The 15,626-nt window shown below is 40.1% G+C and overlaps 1 pseudogene across 1 annotated transcript; it reads left to right on the top strand.

The window, feature by feature from the left end:
• The first annotated feature begins 12,569 nt into the window (after positions 1-12,569).
• On the top strand, positions 12,570-14,304 carry LOC117077902 (annotated as a pseudogene). Its single transcript, XR_004434862.1, has one exon. The product of XR_004434862.1 is annotated as a heterogeneous nuclear ribonucleoprotein A1-like (transcript).
• Positions 14,305-15,626: the final 1,322 nt, after the last annotated feature.

The following is a 15,626-nucleotide window of genomic DNA, read 5'->3' as shown; positions in this document are numbered from 1 at the left end:
ATATTGGTCTAAAATTCTCTCTTTTTGTTGTGTCTCTGCCAGGCTTTGGTATCAGGATGATGTTGGCCTCATAAAAGAGTTAGGGAGGATTCCCTCTTTTTCTATTGATTGAATAGTTTCAGAAGGAATGGTACCAGCTCCACCTTGTACCTCTGGTAGAATTCAGCTGTGAATCCATCTGGTCCTGGACTTTTTTTGGTGGGTAGGCTATTAATTGTTGCCTCAATTTCAGAGCCTGCTATTGGTCTATTCAGGGATTCAACTTCTTCCTGGTTTAGTCTTGGGAGAGTGTAAGTGTCCAGGAAATTATCCATTTCTTCTAGATTTTCTAGTTGATTTGCGTAGAGGTGTTTATAGTATTCTCTGATGGTAGTTTGTATTTCTGTGGGGTCGGTGGTGATATCCCCTTTATCATTTTTTATTGCGTCTATTTGATTCCTCTCTCTTTTCTTCTTTATTAGTCTAGCTAGCGGTCTGTCAATTTTGTTGATCTTTTCAAAAAACCAACTCCTGGATTCATTGATTTTTTGGAGGGTTTTTTGTGTCTCTATCTCCTTCAGTTCTGCTCTGATCTTCGTTATTTCTTGCCTTCTGCTAGCTTTTGAATGTGTTTGCTCTTGCCTCTCTAGTTCTTTTAATTGTGATGTTAGAGTGTCAATTTTAGATCTCTCCTGCTTTCTCTTGTGGGCATTTAGTGCTATAAATTTCCCTCTACACACTGCTTTAAATGTGTCCCAGAGATTCTGGTATGTTGTATCTTTGTTCTCATTGGTTTCAAAGAACATCTTTATTTCTGCTTTCATTTCGTTATGTACCCAGTAGTCATTCAGGAGCAGGTTGTTCAGTTTCCATGTAGTTGAGCGGTTTGGATTGAGTTTCTTAGTCCTGAGTTCTAGTTTGATTGCACTGTGGTCTGAGAGACAGTTTGTTATAATTTCTGTTCTTGTACATTTGCTGAGGAGTGCTTTACTTCCAATTATGTGGTCAATTTTGGAATAAGTGCGATGTGGTGCTGAGAAGAATGTATATTCTGTTGATTTGGGGTGGAGAGTTCTATAGATGTCTATTAGGTCCGCTTGGTGCAGAGATGAGTTCAATTCCTGGATATCCTTGTTAACTTTCTGTCTCGTTGATCTGTCTAATGTTGACAGTGGAGTGTTGAAGTCTCCCATTATTATTGTATGGGAGTCTAAGTCTCTTTGTAGGTCTCTAAGGACTTGCTTTATGAATCTGGGTGCTCCTGTATTGGGTGCATATATATTTAGGAGAGTTAGCTCTTCCTGTTGAATTGATCCCTTTACCATTATGTAATGGCCTTCTTTGTCTCTTTTGATCTTTGATGGTTAAAGTCTGTTTTATCAGAGACTAGGATTGCAACCCCTGCTTTTTTTTGTTCTCCATTTGCTTGGTAGATCTTCCTCCATCCCTTTATTTTGAGCCTATGTATGTCTCTGCATGTGAGATGGGTCTCCTGAATACAGCAGACTGATGGGTCTTGACTCTTGATCCAGTTTGCCAGTCTGTGTCTTTTAATTGGAGCATTTAGTCCATTGACATTTAAGGTTAATATTGTTATGTGTGAACTTGATCCTGTCATTATGATATTAACTGGTTATTTTGCTCGTTAGTTGATGCAGTTTCTTCCTAGCCTCGATGGTCTTTACATTTTGGCATGTTTTTGCAATGGCTGGTACCGCTTGTTCCTTTCCATGTTTAGGGCTTCCTTCAGGGTCTCTTGTAAGGCAGGCCTGGTGGTGACAAAATCTCTAAGCATTTGCTTATCTGTAAAGGATTTTATTTCTCCTTCACTGATGAAGCTTAGTTTGGCTGGATATGAAATTCTGGGTTGAAAATTCTTTTCTTTAAGAACGTTGAATATTGGCCCCCACTCTCTTCTGGCTTGTAGAGTTTCTGCCGAGAGGTCTGCTGTTATTCTGATGGGCTTCCCTTTGTGGGTAACCCGACCTTTCTCTCTGGCTGCCCTTAAGATTTTTTCCTTCATTTCAACTTTGGTGAATCTGGCAATTATGTGTCTTGGAGTTGCTCTTCTGGAGGAGTATCTTTGTGGCGTTCTCTGTATTTCCTGAATTTGAATGTTGGCCTGCCCTACTAGGTTGGGGAAGTTCTCCTGGATGATATCCTGAAGAGTGTTTTCCAACTTGGTTCCATTTTCCCCTCACTTTCAGGCACCCCAATCAGACGTAGATTTGGTCTTTTTACATAATCCCATACTTCTTGCAGGCTTTGTTCATTTCTTTTTCTTCTTTTTTCTTTTGGTTTTCTCTTCTCGCTTCATTTCATTCATTTGATCCTCAATCGCTGATACTCTTTCTTCCAGTTGATCGAGTCGGTTACTGAAGCTTGTGCATTTGTCACGTATTTCTCGTGTCATGGTTTTCATCTCTGTCATTCGTTTATGATCTTCTCTGCATTAATTAATCTAGCTGTCAATTCTTCCACTTTTTTTTCAAGATTTTTAGTTTCTTTGCGCTGGGTACGTAATTCCTCCTTTAGCTCTGAGAGGTTTGATGGAGTGAAGCCTTCTTCTCTCATCTCGTCAAAGTCATTCTCTGACCAGCTTTGATCCGTTGCTGGCGATGGGCTGCGCTCCTTTGCAGGGGGAGATGCGCTCTTATTTTTTGAATTTCCAGCTTTTCTGCCCTGCTTCTTCCCCATCTTTGTGGTTTTATCTGTCTCTGGACTTTGATGATGGTGACGTACGGATGGGGTTTTGGTATAGGTGTCCTTCGTTTGATAGTTTTCCGTCTGACAGTCAGAAGGACTGTCTGTTGGTCTGTTGGAGATTGCTTGAGGTCCACTCCAGACCCTGTTTGCCTGGGTATCAGCAGCAGAGGTTGCCGAAGATAGAATATTGCTGAACAGCGAGTGTACCTGTCTGATTCTTTCTTTGGAAGTTTCCTCTCAGGGGTGACGCCACCCTGTGAGGTGTGGGGTGTCAGACTGCCCCTAGTGGGGGATGTCTCCCAGCTAGGCTACTCAGGGGTCAGGGACCCACCTGAGCAGGCAGTCTGTCCGTTCTCGGATCTCAACCTCCGCGTAGGAGATCCACGGCTCTCCCCAAAGCTGTCAGACAGAGTCGTTCGCGTCTGCACCGCCCCCGCTCTTTCCCCTAATGGGCTGCAGCTGTGCGCTGTCCGCAGAGGTAGAGTCTACAGACCCAGTTGAATTATTTCCCCCTTTTTACCAACCCTGTTCTTTAAAGGTGCTAATGAAACCATCAGTCATTTTTGTTGTTTTTGCAATGCGTCAACATTTATTTTGCACACACTCATCACTACTTCAAAATTAAGGTAGCTGTTAGAACTGGATCTTGTTAAAAGTGGGTGCAAAAGTTATCGTGGTTTTTGCCATTCCTTTTAATGGCAAAAACCGGGATAACTTTTGCACCAACCTAATATTTAGTGCCTTATTAAATAAGCATATCTATTTCTTTATCAGGAATTTGCTGGCCCAGTGAGGTGGCTCACACCTGTCATCCCAAAACTTAGGGAGACCAAGGAGGGAAGATCACTTCAGCCCAGGAGTTTGAGACCCACCTGGGCAATACAGTGAGACCCTGTCTCTACAAAAAGTTAAAAAGTTAGCCAGGCATAGTGGCTCATGCCTGTGGTCCCAGCTACTCAGGAGGCTGAGGCAGGAGGATCACTTGATCCCAGAAGGCAGATGTTGCAGTAAGCCATGATCATGCCACTGTACTCCAGCCTGGGCAGTAGAGCAAGATCCTGCTTCAAAAAAAAAATTGCTTTTATATTTTGATGACTCTCTCTCTATATATAAATAAAACTAGCTTTCTTTTAACCTTATGTATTTTTAACAGTTTTATTTTCTTAACTGGATGCAAATTATTTTATTTCTGTATGTATATATAACTTTATATCTGCCTGTATCTTTAAGATCATAACAGTTTAAAAAACAAAACTAAAAAATGCTGAAAGTTTAAATAAACTACAAAATCATCTATATAGGTCATAAAAACACTCTGGTAGAGAAATGTGCCCAGTAATTCATAAATAAACATAGCCTGTGAAATAATGTGACATGCTTAGAAAAATGCCTGACACATAGCATAAATATCTAATAAATGGTGGTGGTACTCTCTGGTAGCAGAAGGGGCACAGAGTGGCTACAGAGGTAAGGAGGGGTGAGACTGTTAAAAAAAGAAAAAAAAAAGGCCTGGCTGGGCACGGTGACTCACTCCTGTAATCCCAGCACTTTGGGAGGCTGAAACGGGTGGATCACAAGGTCAGGAGTTCAAGACCAGCCTGGCCAATATGGTGAAACCCCATCTCTACTAAAAATACAAAAAGTTAGCCAGGTGTGGTGGCAGGCGCCTGTAGTCCCAGCTACTTGAGAGGCTGAGGCAGGAGAATCACTCAAACCGGGAGGCAGGGGTTGCAGTGAGCTGAGATCATGCCACTCACTCCAGCCTGGGTGACAGAGTGAACCTCCTTCTCAAAAAAGAAAAAAAAAAGGCCTGGCTGGGCACGGTGACTCACTCCTGTAATCCCAGCACTTTGGGAGGCTGAAACGGGTGGATCACAAGGTCAGGAGTTCAAGACCAGCCTGGCCAATATGGTGAAACCCCATCTCTACTAAAAATACAAAAAGTTAGCCAGGTGTGGTGGCAGGCGCCTGTAGTCCCAGCTACTTGAGAGGCTGAGGCAGGAGAATCACTCAACCCGGGAGGCAGGGGTTGCAGTGAGCTGAGATCATGCCACTCACTCCAGCCTGGGTGACAGAGTGAACCTCCTTCTCAAAAAAGAAAAAAAAGGCTTAATTGGTATGTTGAAGGTTTTTATACTAAGAGTTTTGATTTGGGAGACAATCAAAGTTCAGTCAGAAAACAGAAACCACTCCAGTTATTTCAAACAGAGGAAATTAATACAGGGAATTGGTTACTCAAGGACAAAAGAGCTAAGAAGTCACACACAGCGTGAAGTTTCTGTTATACTTAGGGCTGGAGGGACAGTAGCCAAGAGGTGGTGTCACCAGAGCCCCAGATGCCAGGGATATAAGCTGAATTTGGAATCGGTGATCAGTTGGGACCAATGAGGGTAGGACTGATGAAAGAAGGCTGGAGCCAGGAAGGAAACAAAGTTACTGCCAGACCTATTGCTGGAGGCAGAGTGAGAAAGGAAATAGCCTGACTTCTTTATATTTCAATAGTTTTGGGGAACAGGTGTTTTTTTGTTACGTGGATAAGTTATTTAGTGGTGATTCCTGAGATTTTGGTGCACTGTTACCCAAGCAGTATACACTGTACCCTATGTGGGTAGTCTTTTATCCCTCACCCATTCCCACTCTTCCCCGCAACTCCCCAAAGTCCATTATCTCATTTTTATGCCTTTGCATCCTAATAGCTTAGCTCCCACTTATAAGTGAGAACATATGCTATTTGGTTTTTCATTGCTGAGCTACTTCACTTAGAAAAATGGTCTCCATTTTTCTCCAACTCCATCCAAGTTGCTGTAAATACCATTATTTTGTTCCCTTTTATGGCTGAATAGTATTCCATGGCGAATATATACCACATTTTCCCTGTCTACTCATTGGTTGATGGGCATTTAGGTTGGTTCCATATTTTTGCAATTGTGAATTATGCTGCTATAAACATGCGTGTGCAAGTGTCTTTTTCATATAATGACTTATTTTCCTTTGCGTGCATACCCAGTAGTGAGATCACTGAATTAAATGTTAGTTCTACTTTTATTTCTTTAAGAAATCTCCATACTGTTTTCCATAGTGGTTGTTCTAGTTTACATTCCCACCAGCAGTGTAAAGGTGTTCCTTTTTCATCACATCCACACCAGCATCTATTATTTTTTGACTTTTTTGGAGTAAGGTGGCATCTCATTGTGATTTTAATTTGTATTTCCCTGATAATTAGCAATGTTGAACATTTTTCCATGTGTTTGTTAGCCATTTGTATATCTTCTTTGAGAATTGTCTATTCGTGTCCTTTGCCTACTTTTTGATGGGGTTGTTTTTTCTTGCTGATTTGAGTTCCTTGTAGATTCTGGATATTAGTTCTTTGTCAGATGCGTAGTTTGTGAATATTTTTTCCCACTCTATGGGTTGTCTGTTTACTCTGCTGATTATTTCTTTTGCTGTGCAGTAGCTTTTTAGTTTAATTAGGTCCCATTTATTTATTTTTGTTTTTGTTGCATTTGCTTTTTGGTTCTTGGTCATGAATTATTTGCCTAAGCAACGTCTAGAAGAGTTTTTCCCAATGTTAACTTCTAGAATTTTTATGGTTTCAGGTCTTAGATGTAAGTCTCTGATTCATCGTGAGATGATTTTTGTATAAGGTGAGATATGAGGATCTAGTTTTATTCTTCTACATGTGGCTTGCCAATTATCCCAACACCATTTGTTGAGTAGGGCGTCCTTTCCCCACTTTGTTTTTGTTTGCTTTGTTGAAGATCAGTTGGCTCTACATATTTGGCTTTATTTCTGGGTTCTCTATTCTGTTCCATTGGTCTATGTGCCCATTTTTATACCAGTAGCATCCTGTTTTGGTAACTATACCCTTATGGTATGGTTTGAAGTCGAGTAATACGATGCTTCAGATTTGTTCTTTTTGAACATCTTGCTTTGGCTCTGTGGGCTCTTTTTTGGTTCTATATGAATTTTAGGATTGTATTTTCTAGTCCTGTGAAGAGTGATGGTGGTATTTTGATGGGAATTGCATAGAATCCGTAGGTTGCTTTTGGCAGTATGGTTGTTAAATATATTCCTAAGTATTTTATTTTTATTTTTTGCAGCTGTTGTAAAAGGGATTGAGTTCTTGATTTGATTCTCAGCGTGGTCGTTGTTGGTGTACAGCAGTGCTGTTGATTTGTGTACGTTTATTTTGTATACTGAAACTTTACTGAATTCATTTATCAGATCTAGGAGCTTTTTGGACGAGTCTTCAGGGTTTACACATACCATATGATTCACCCACTTAAAGTGTATAATTCAGGCTGGGCATGGTGCCTCATGCCTGTAATCCCAACACTTTGGGAGACTGAGGTAGGAGGATTGCTTGGACCCAGGAGTTCAAGATCAGCCTGGGCGACATAGTAAAACCCTGTTTCTACAAAAAATTTAAAAATATTTAAAAAAATTTAAAAGTGTGTAATTCAAGTTTTCGGTATATTCAGTTTTATGGTTGGGCACGGTGGCTCATGCCTGTAATCCCAGCATGTTGGGAGGCTGAGGCGGGCAGATCACTTGAGGTCAGGAGGCCTGGCCAACATGGTGAAACCTCGTCTTTACTAAAAATACAAAAATTAGCCAGGTATGGTGGTGCATGCCTGTAATCCCAGCTACTCAGGAGGCTGAGGCAGGAGAACCCAGGAGGTGGAGGCCGCTTGAACCCAGGAGGCAGAGGCTGCAGTGAGCTGAGATTGTGCCACTGCACTCCAGTCTGGGTGACAGAGCCAGATTCTGTCTCAAAAAAACAAAAAACCTAACTGTTTTGTAATCATCACCACAATCTAATTTTAGAACATTTTCATCACCCCTCAAATTAAACCTCCAACCTATTAGCAATCAATCTCCTTTCCCCACACCCCATGAGCCCTAGGCAACCACAAATTTACTTTCTGTCTCTATCAGTTTGCCTATTCTGGATGTTTCATATAAATTTAATCATACAATATGTGGCCTTTGTGTCTGGCTTCTTTCACATAGCAATGTTTTCAAGGTTCATGCATGTCGTAGCATATATCAGTATTTCCTTTTATTGCTGAGTAATATACCATTGTATGGATATATATACACATTGTGTTTACCCAGTCATCAGTTGGTAGAAATTTGGCGGCTATTGGGAATAATTCTGCTATGAACATTCATGTATAAGTGTGTGGGCCTCAGTTTCCATTTCTCTCAGGTATATACTTGGGAGTAGAATTGCTGGATCATGTGATAACTCTATGTTTAACTTGAGAAACCTCCATACTTTTCCAAAGTGGCTGCACCATTTTACATTCCCATAAACAGTATGTGAGGATTCCAGTTTCTCCACACCCTCTCTGACACTTGTTATTATATTTTTACTATAGCCCTCCTAGTGGGTGTAAAGTGATATCTTGTGATTTTGATTTACATTTCCCTGATGGCTAATTATGTTGAGCATATTCTAATGTGCATATTGGCCATTTGTGTATCCTTTTTAGAGAAATATCTATTCAAATCCTTTGCCCATATATATATTTTTTGAAACAGTCTTTCTCTGTTGCCCAGGCTGGAGTGCAATGGCACAAACATGACTCACTGCAGCCTCAATCTCCTTGGCTCAAGGAATTTTCTTACCTCATTCTTCTGAGTAGCTGGGACTATAGTCACTTGCGACCACATCCAACTAAATTTTTTAATTTTTATTTTTAGTAGAGATGAGGTCTTGCTGTGTTGCCCAGGCTGGTCTCAAGCTCCTGTTTGCACATTTTTAATTGGGTTATTTGTCTCTTCATTATTGAGTGGTAAGAGTTTTTTAATATATATTCTGGGTCATATATATGATTTGGCAATATTTGATTATACCAATTGTCTTGAAAATTTTACCTTCTTCATAGTGTTATTTAAAGCATATAAGTTTCAAATTTTGATGAAGTTCAGTTTATCCATTTTTAAATGTTTTTACTTTTGGTGTCATAGCTAAGAAACCATCACCTGATCCAAGGTCTTGAAGATTTATCCCTGTTTTATTCTTTTTTTTTTTTTTTTTTTTTTTTTTGAGACGGAGTCTAGCTCTTTCGCTCAGGCTGGAGTGCAGTGGCCGGATCTTGGCTCACTGCAAGCTCCGCCTCCCGGGTTTACGCCATTCTCCTGCCTCAGCCTCCCGAGTAGCTGGGACTACAGGCGCCCGCCACCTCGCCCGGCTAGTTTTTGTATTTTTTTTTTAGTAGAGACAGGGTTTCACCGTGTTAGCCAGGATGGTCTCGATCTCCTGACCTCGTGATCCGCCCGTCTCGGCCTCCCAAAGTGCTGGGATTACAGGCTTGAGCCACCGCGCCCGACCGATCCCTGTTTTATTCTAAGAATTGTATAGGTTTAGCTCTTATGTTTAGGTTTTAAATTCATTTTAAGTTAATTTTTGTATATGGTATGTAGGATTCCAACTTCATTCTTTTGCATATGGATATTTGGTTGCTTCAGCACTATTTGTTGAAAAAAACTATGTTTTCCCCACATAATTATTTTGATACCCTTGTTGAAAATTAAATATGAGAGCTTATTTCTGGATTCTCAGTTTTATTCCATTTACTTATGTGATATCTAGCCTTATGCTAGTACTGTAATTTTTCAAAGATTAAAAATAATGACAAATAAAAATTATATTGCTGTAGCTTTGTAGTAAGTTTTAAAATTAAAAAAAGATATGAGTCCTCCAATTTTTTGGTCCTTTTCAAGTTTATTTTGGCTATTCTGGGTCCCTTGCATTTCCATATGAATTTTAGCATCAACATGTCAGTTTCTGAAAAGAAGTCCACTGGGATTGTGATAGGGCTTACATTTAACTCATAGGTCAATTTGGGGAGTATTTTCATCTTAACCATCTTAAATCTTCCTGTCTATGAACATGGATATCTTTCCTTTTATTTGGGTCATGTTTAGTTCGTTTCAACAGTTTTTTGTAGTTTTCAGTATATAAGTTTTGTACTTCTTTTCCTAAGTATATACTAAGTATTTTTTGATTGAGCCATCAGTCTTGAATCAATTTCAGTTTCCTACTTCATTCCCCACAGACATATTTCCCTCTTCACCTATCTCAAGTATCTTTATTTTCGGTTTTAAAGGTTGGACTGACCCACCTGTTGTTCAAAGCAACTCAACTACATTGGGACTTCTCTCCATCAATTTTTCTCCCTCGTCTTAGCCCTTCCCTTGCTTTTCCCTGCCACCATTTCCTGTACTTTCATCCTCTTCCTCTTTTGTAATCTCCGTTTCTAGCTTAAAAACATGCTCAAGACACTCTTGCCACATGCATACAAAATGAAAAGCAAAAAATAAATAAAACCTTTTAGTTTTTTCAAGGTGGAGTCCTACTCTGTCACCCAGGCTGGAGTGCGGTGGCACGATCTCAGCTCACTGCAACCTCCACCTCCTGGGTTCAAGCGATTCTCTTGCCTCAACTTCCTGAGTAGCTGGGATTACAGGTGCATGCCACTACACCCAGCTAATGTTTTTTTTTTTTTTTTTTCTTCGTATTTTTAGTAGAGACGGGGTTTCCCCATGTTGGCCAGGCTGGTCTCAAACTCCTGACCTCAGGTGATCCACCCACCTCAGGCTCCCAAAGTGCTGGGATTACAGGCGTGAGCCACTGTGCCCGGCCACAATAAAACTCTTTATCTGCATTCACCTCCCACCTGCTGTCCAGTTCATCTCTTTTTTGTACTGAACTTCTTTTTAAGTACACTGACTCACTGTTTCTACTTAACTCATGTTCCATTCAGTCCTTTAACCCATTGTAATGTAGCTTTTGTCCCCTAGCACTTCATTGATGGGCCTTTAGCGGAAACATTGATGATTTTCTGGTTTGCAAATCTAGTCGACAGTTTTGAGCTTTATCTTACTGGAACCCTTTTGCTACCTTTGACACTGGTGTCTTTTCATTCCTTTTGGCACTCTCTAGCCTCTTGGTTTCTGGGCCATTAGGTTTTTCTAGTTCTCTCATCTTTCTGACCTTTTCTATCTTCTCTGTAGGCTGTTTTTGTACCATCTGCCCTCAAAATTTGGTGTTCTGTTGGTTTCCAGCTTTGGCTCTCTGATTTATCTCCTTGAGTGATCTCAGCTACTCCCATAGTTTCAAGTACCACCAAGCCATTAACTTTTGAGGCTTGGTCTCCAGCTCAAACCTGTGGTCCTAGGTTCAGGCTTATATTTGTCTTCTGTTGGCCATGTCTACCGGAACGTCAGACAGTTGCCTCAAACTGAACATGTCCAAAAGTGAATTTTTTCTTTCTGCTAACATGGTTCTATCTTTTATATTCTGTATCTCGATCACCATCCACTTAGTCACCCAAACCAGACACTCAGGAGTTCATCTGGGCTCTCTTTTCCCTCCCTAATAATCTCTTATTCAATCATACTGATTTTTTACCTTCAATTCCTAACTTAAAGGCTGACCACTTATGTTGTAGACTTCCATGTTTCAATTATGGCCTTCTAAGAGGGTGCCATCATTAAGTCTTGCTGATTTTACCTCCCAAATATTTCTTGGATTGGCATTCTCATCATAGAGAATCTCTCCTACTGCTACCCAGGTTTGAGATCTCATTCTACTGCTTGGATTACTGTGGTAGTTTCCTACGTGATCTCCCTATCTTCAATCTTGTTCCTTTCAAATTCACCTTCCATACAAGCACCAGAAAGATTTATTTAAAATTCAATTTTAGGATTACAGTTCTGGGTAAGATATTTAAGCATCTGTTACCCTTTGTTTCCCACTGAACACTATCATAAAATCCAGAAAGAATGCATGGCACAGCTATTTGAGAATTCTGAAAAGTAAATAGCAGCAAGCAGACTGGAGAACACCAGAATGTGAAGAAGCAACAAACTCATGGCGAGTTTCCCACATTTTTTTCTCTGGCAACTTAATCCAGTCAGAAACGTTGAAGGGAGCACTATGGTACAGAGAGAAAGCTCCAGAAGAAGCTTTCTAGTTCTGGCTTGAGAAGTGAGAGAAGGAATTCCTGAAGCTTGAGGTTGGGGAGGTGGAAATCCCCATCTTTTTATTTCTCTCTTCCTTCACATCCCAACCCTCAGGCAATCATACAGCATCAGCAACAATGATAGCAATGGGAGCCTTCGAAAACCAGTACTCTCAGGGAATGGACCCATGATCTTTATTTGAGGTAGAGATGGGCCCCAGAGAGCAAAACACATTCTGTTGATTTTTTTCTCTTTCTGTTCTCCCATGATTATCTCCAGACGTGGCACAATTGCAGACATGAACAGTTTCTGACTAGTGGGCTGAAATGGAAGTACTAGGAACTGGGGAGTACTGGGGAGAATGTGGAGAAGTAGGAGCTTGGGAAAGTAACCCCATAAAGTTTTTTTAATGTGCTCTTTGGTGTGTATCCTCAACCTGTACGTGTGTTGATCTAGATCCTAATTAGCATACTAAAGAATTTGAGAACTGAGCTGACAGACACCCATCTGGGTTCTAGACTGACCATTTCATGACATACACAGCAGACAGATCCAGATAGCACTGCAAAGGCTTAGAAAACTGAGGTTGAACCCTCAGCCCACGGAAGGCAGATGGAAACCTGTGTCCTGAACCTAATCAAATTGATTGCAAAAGCAAACATACATTTTCCATAAAATTTAAACCAGATCTACAATTTTATAATGTCCATCCAAGATATACTCCAGAATTACTAGGCATACGAAGAACCATTGACATCTCAACTTGCATGGCAAAAGACAACAGCCAAGGACAAAAAGATATAGGTGTTGGAATTATCCAGCAAAGCCTTTAAGTCTGCTACCATAAAAACTCAAATGAACAATTACAAACACTTTTGGAACAAATGTTAAAATATAAATGTTAATCCCTTTCTGCCCGTGGACGCCGCCAGAGAAGCATCGTTAAAGTCTCTCTTCTCCCTGCCGTCATGTCTAAGTCAGAGTCTCCTAAAGAGCCCGAACAGCTGAGGAAGCTCTTCATTGGAGGGTTGAGCTTTGAAACAACCGATGAGAGCCTGAGGAGCCATTTTGAGCAATGGGGAATGCTCACGGACTGTGTGGTAATGAGAGATCCAAACACCAAGCGTTCCAGGGGCTTTGGGTTTGTCACATACGCCACTGTGGAGGAGGTGGATGCAGCTATGAATGCAAGGCCACACAAGGTGGACGGAAGAGTTGTGGAACCAAAGAGAACTGTCTCAAGAGAAGATTCTCAAAGACCAGATGCCCACTTAACTGTGAAAAAGATATTTGTTGGTGGCAGTAAAGAAGACACTGAAGAACATCACTTAAGAGATTATTTTGAACAGTATGGGAAAATTGAAGTGATTGAAATCATGACTGACTGAGGCAGTGGCAAGAAAAGGGGCTTTGCCTTTGTAACCTTTGATGACCATGACTCCGTGGATAAGACTGTCATTCAGAAATACCATCCTGTGAATGGCCACAACTGTGAAGTTAGGAAAGCTCTGTCAAAGCAAGAGATGGCTAGTGCTTCATCCAGCCAAAGAGGTCGAAGTGGTTCTGGAAACTTTGGTGGTGGTTGTGGAGGTGGTTTTGGTGGGACTGACAACTTCGGTCGTGGAGGAAACTTCAGTGGTCGTGGTGGCTTGGTGGCAGCCGTGGTGGTGGTGGATATGGTGGCAGTGGGGATGGCTATAATGGATTTGGTAATGATGGAAGCAATTTAGGAGGTGGTGGAAGCTACAATGATATTGGCAATTACAACAATCAGTCTTCAAATTTTGGACCCATGAAGGGAGGAAATTTTGGAGGCAGAAGCTCTGGCCCCTATGGCGGTGGAGGCCAATACTTTGCAAAACCACGAAATCAAGGTGGCCATGGCGGTTCCAGCAGCAGCAGTAGCTATGGCAGTGGCAGAAGATTTTAATTAGGAAACAAAGCTTAGCAGGAGAGGAGAGCCAGAGAAGTGACAGGGAAGCTACAGGTTACAACAGATTTGTGAACTCAGCCAAGCCCAGTGGTGGCAGGGCCTAGCTGCTACAAAGAAGACATGTTTTAGACAAATACTCATGTGTATGGGCAAAAAACTCGAGGACTGTATTTGTGACTAATTGTATAACAGGTTATTTTAGTTTCTGTTCTGTGGAAAGTGTAAAACATTCCAACAAAGGGTTTTAATGTAGATTTTTTTTTTTTTGCACCCATGCTGTTGATTGCTAAATGTAATAGTCTGATCGTGACGCTGAATAAATGTCTTTTTAAATGTGCTGTGTAAAGTTAGTCTACTCTGAAGCCATCTTGGTAAATTTCCCCGACAGTGTGAAGTTAGAATTCCTTCAGGGTGATGCCAGGTTCTATTTGGAATTTATATACAACCTGCTTGGGTGGAGAAGCCATTGTCTTTGGAAACCTTGGTATAGTTGAACTGATAGTTACTGTTGTGACCTGAAGTTCACCATTAAAAGGGATTACCCAAGCAAAATCATGGAATTATTGGTTATAAAAGTGATTGTTGGCACATCCTATGCAATATATCTAAATTGAATAATGGTACCAGATAAAATTATAGATGGGAATGAAGCTTGTGTATCATCCATTATCATGTGTAATCAATAAACGATTTAATTCTCTTGAAAAAAATATATAAAAATGTTAAGCTATAGAGTCTCATCAAATAGGAATTAGAAGAGCCAAATGGACATTTTAGGATTGAAAAATACAGTAACTGAAATTTAAGAACTCACTGGGTGGACTCAACAGAAGAGAGGGGACAAAGGAAAGAGTAAAGTTGAAGGTAGATAAATAGAAATTATGCAATGTGACAGAAAAAAGATTGCAAAAAAATGAACAGTGCCTCAGGGACTTATAGGACAATAACAAAAGGTCTATCAGTCATGCTATTAGAGCCCTAGTAGGAGAGGAGAAAGAGAACAGTGCAGAAAAAATATTTGAAGAAACAATGGCTGAAAAGTTCTCAAGTTTGGTTAAAGACACCAACCTGTAGGTTTAAGAAAACAAGTGAACCTCAAGCAGGATAAATAGATAAATCATAGTCAAACTGCTGAAAAAGACTAAGAAAAACAGAGAAATGATGCATTATGTACTGCATAGGGGAACAACAACTTGAATGACTATAGATTTATCATCAGAAACTCTGTAGACCAGAAGGAAGAAACAAAATTTTTCAAGTGTTGAAAGAATGATCAATCCAGAATTCAGTTTCTAGCAAAATATAACTTTCAGGAATGAAGGTAAAACTTAAAACACAATTTCAGATGAAGGAAAATAAGAAAATTCACAGCAAGCATATCTGCTGTAAAATAATTGCTAAAGAAATTTATTCATATAGAAATGAAATGGACATAGAAAGTGGAATGATAGATAGTGGAGACTCGGAAGGATGGGATGATGAAAAAATACTTGGGTACAATGTACGTTATTTGGTCGATGGATACACTAAAAGCCCCAACTTGACCACCGCACTATCTATGCTTGTAATAAAATTGCACTTGCACCCCATAAATTAATACAAATTAAAAAAAGAAATACCAGAAGGGAAATTGGAACATCCAGAATGAGGTAAATATCTGGCTAAATATAATAGACTACTATTCTCTTAAGTTTTGTAAAACATATTTGTTGATTGAAAGCAAAAATTACATTTTGATGGGATTTTTGATGTATGTAAATGTAATATATAAGACAGTAATAGCATAAAGTGGAGAGAAAAAAGGGCTCAATATGCTGGTAGGGTTTTTACATTGCAATTGAAGTGGTAAAATGTTGATTTTAAGTAGACTGTGAAAAGTATATATTTTGTTATCCCTGGAGCAACTACTAAAAAAATTATACAGAGAGATGTCAAAGCCACAATAGATAAGTTAAAATGGAATGCCAAAATTCAAATAATCTAAAAAAAGCAGGAAAAGGGAAACAGAGAAGGAAAAAAAACCAGATACCAA

The sequence above is a fragment of the Trachypithecus francoisi genome, unplaced genomic scaffold (assembly GCF_009764315.1).
Source record: "Trachypithecus francoisi isolate TF-2019V2 unplaced genomic scaffold, Tfra_2.0 Lachesis_group6, whole genome shotgun sequence".
NCBI classification, from domain to species: Eukaryota; Metazoa; Chordata; class Mammalia; order Primates; family Cercopithecidae; genus Trachypithecus; species Trachypithecus francoisi.
Note: the sequence above shows the minus strand (reverse complement) of the source record. Positions and strands in the feature narration are given on the sequence as shown.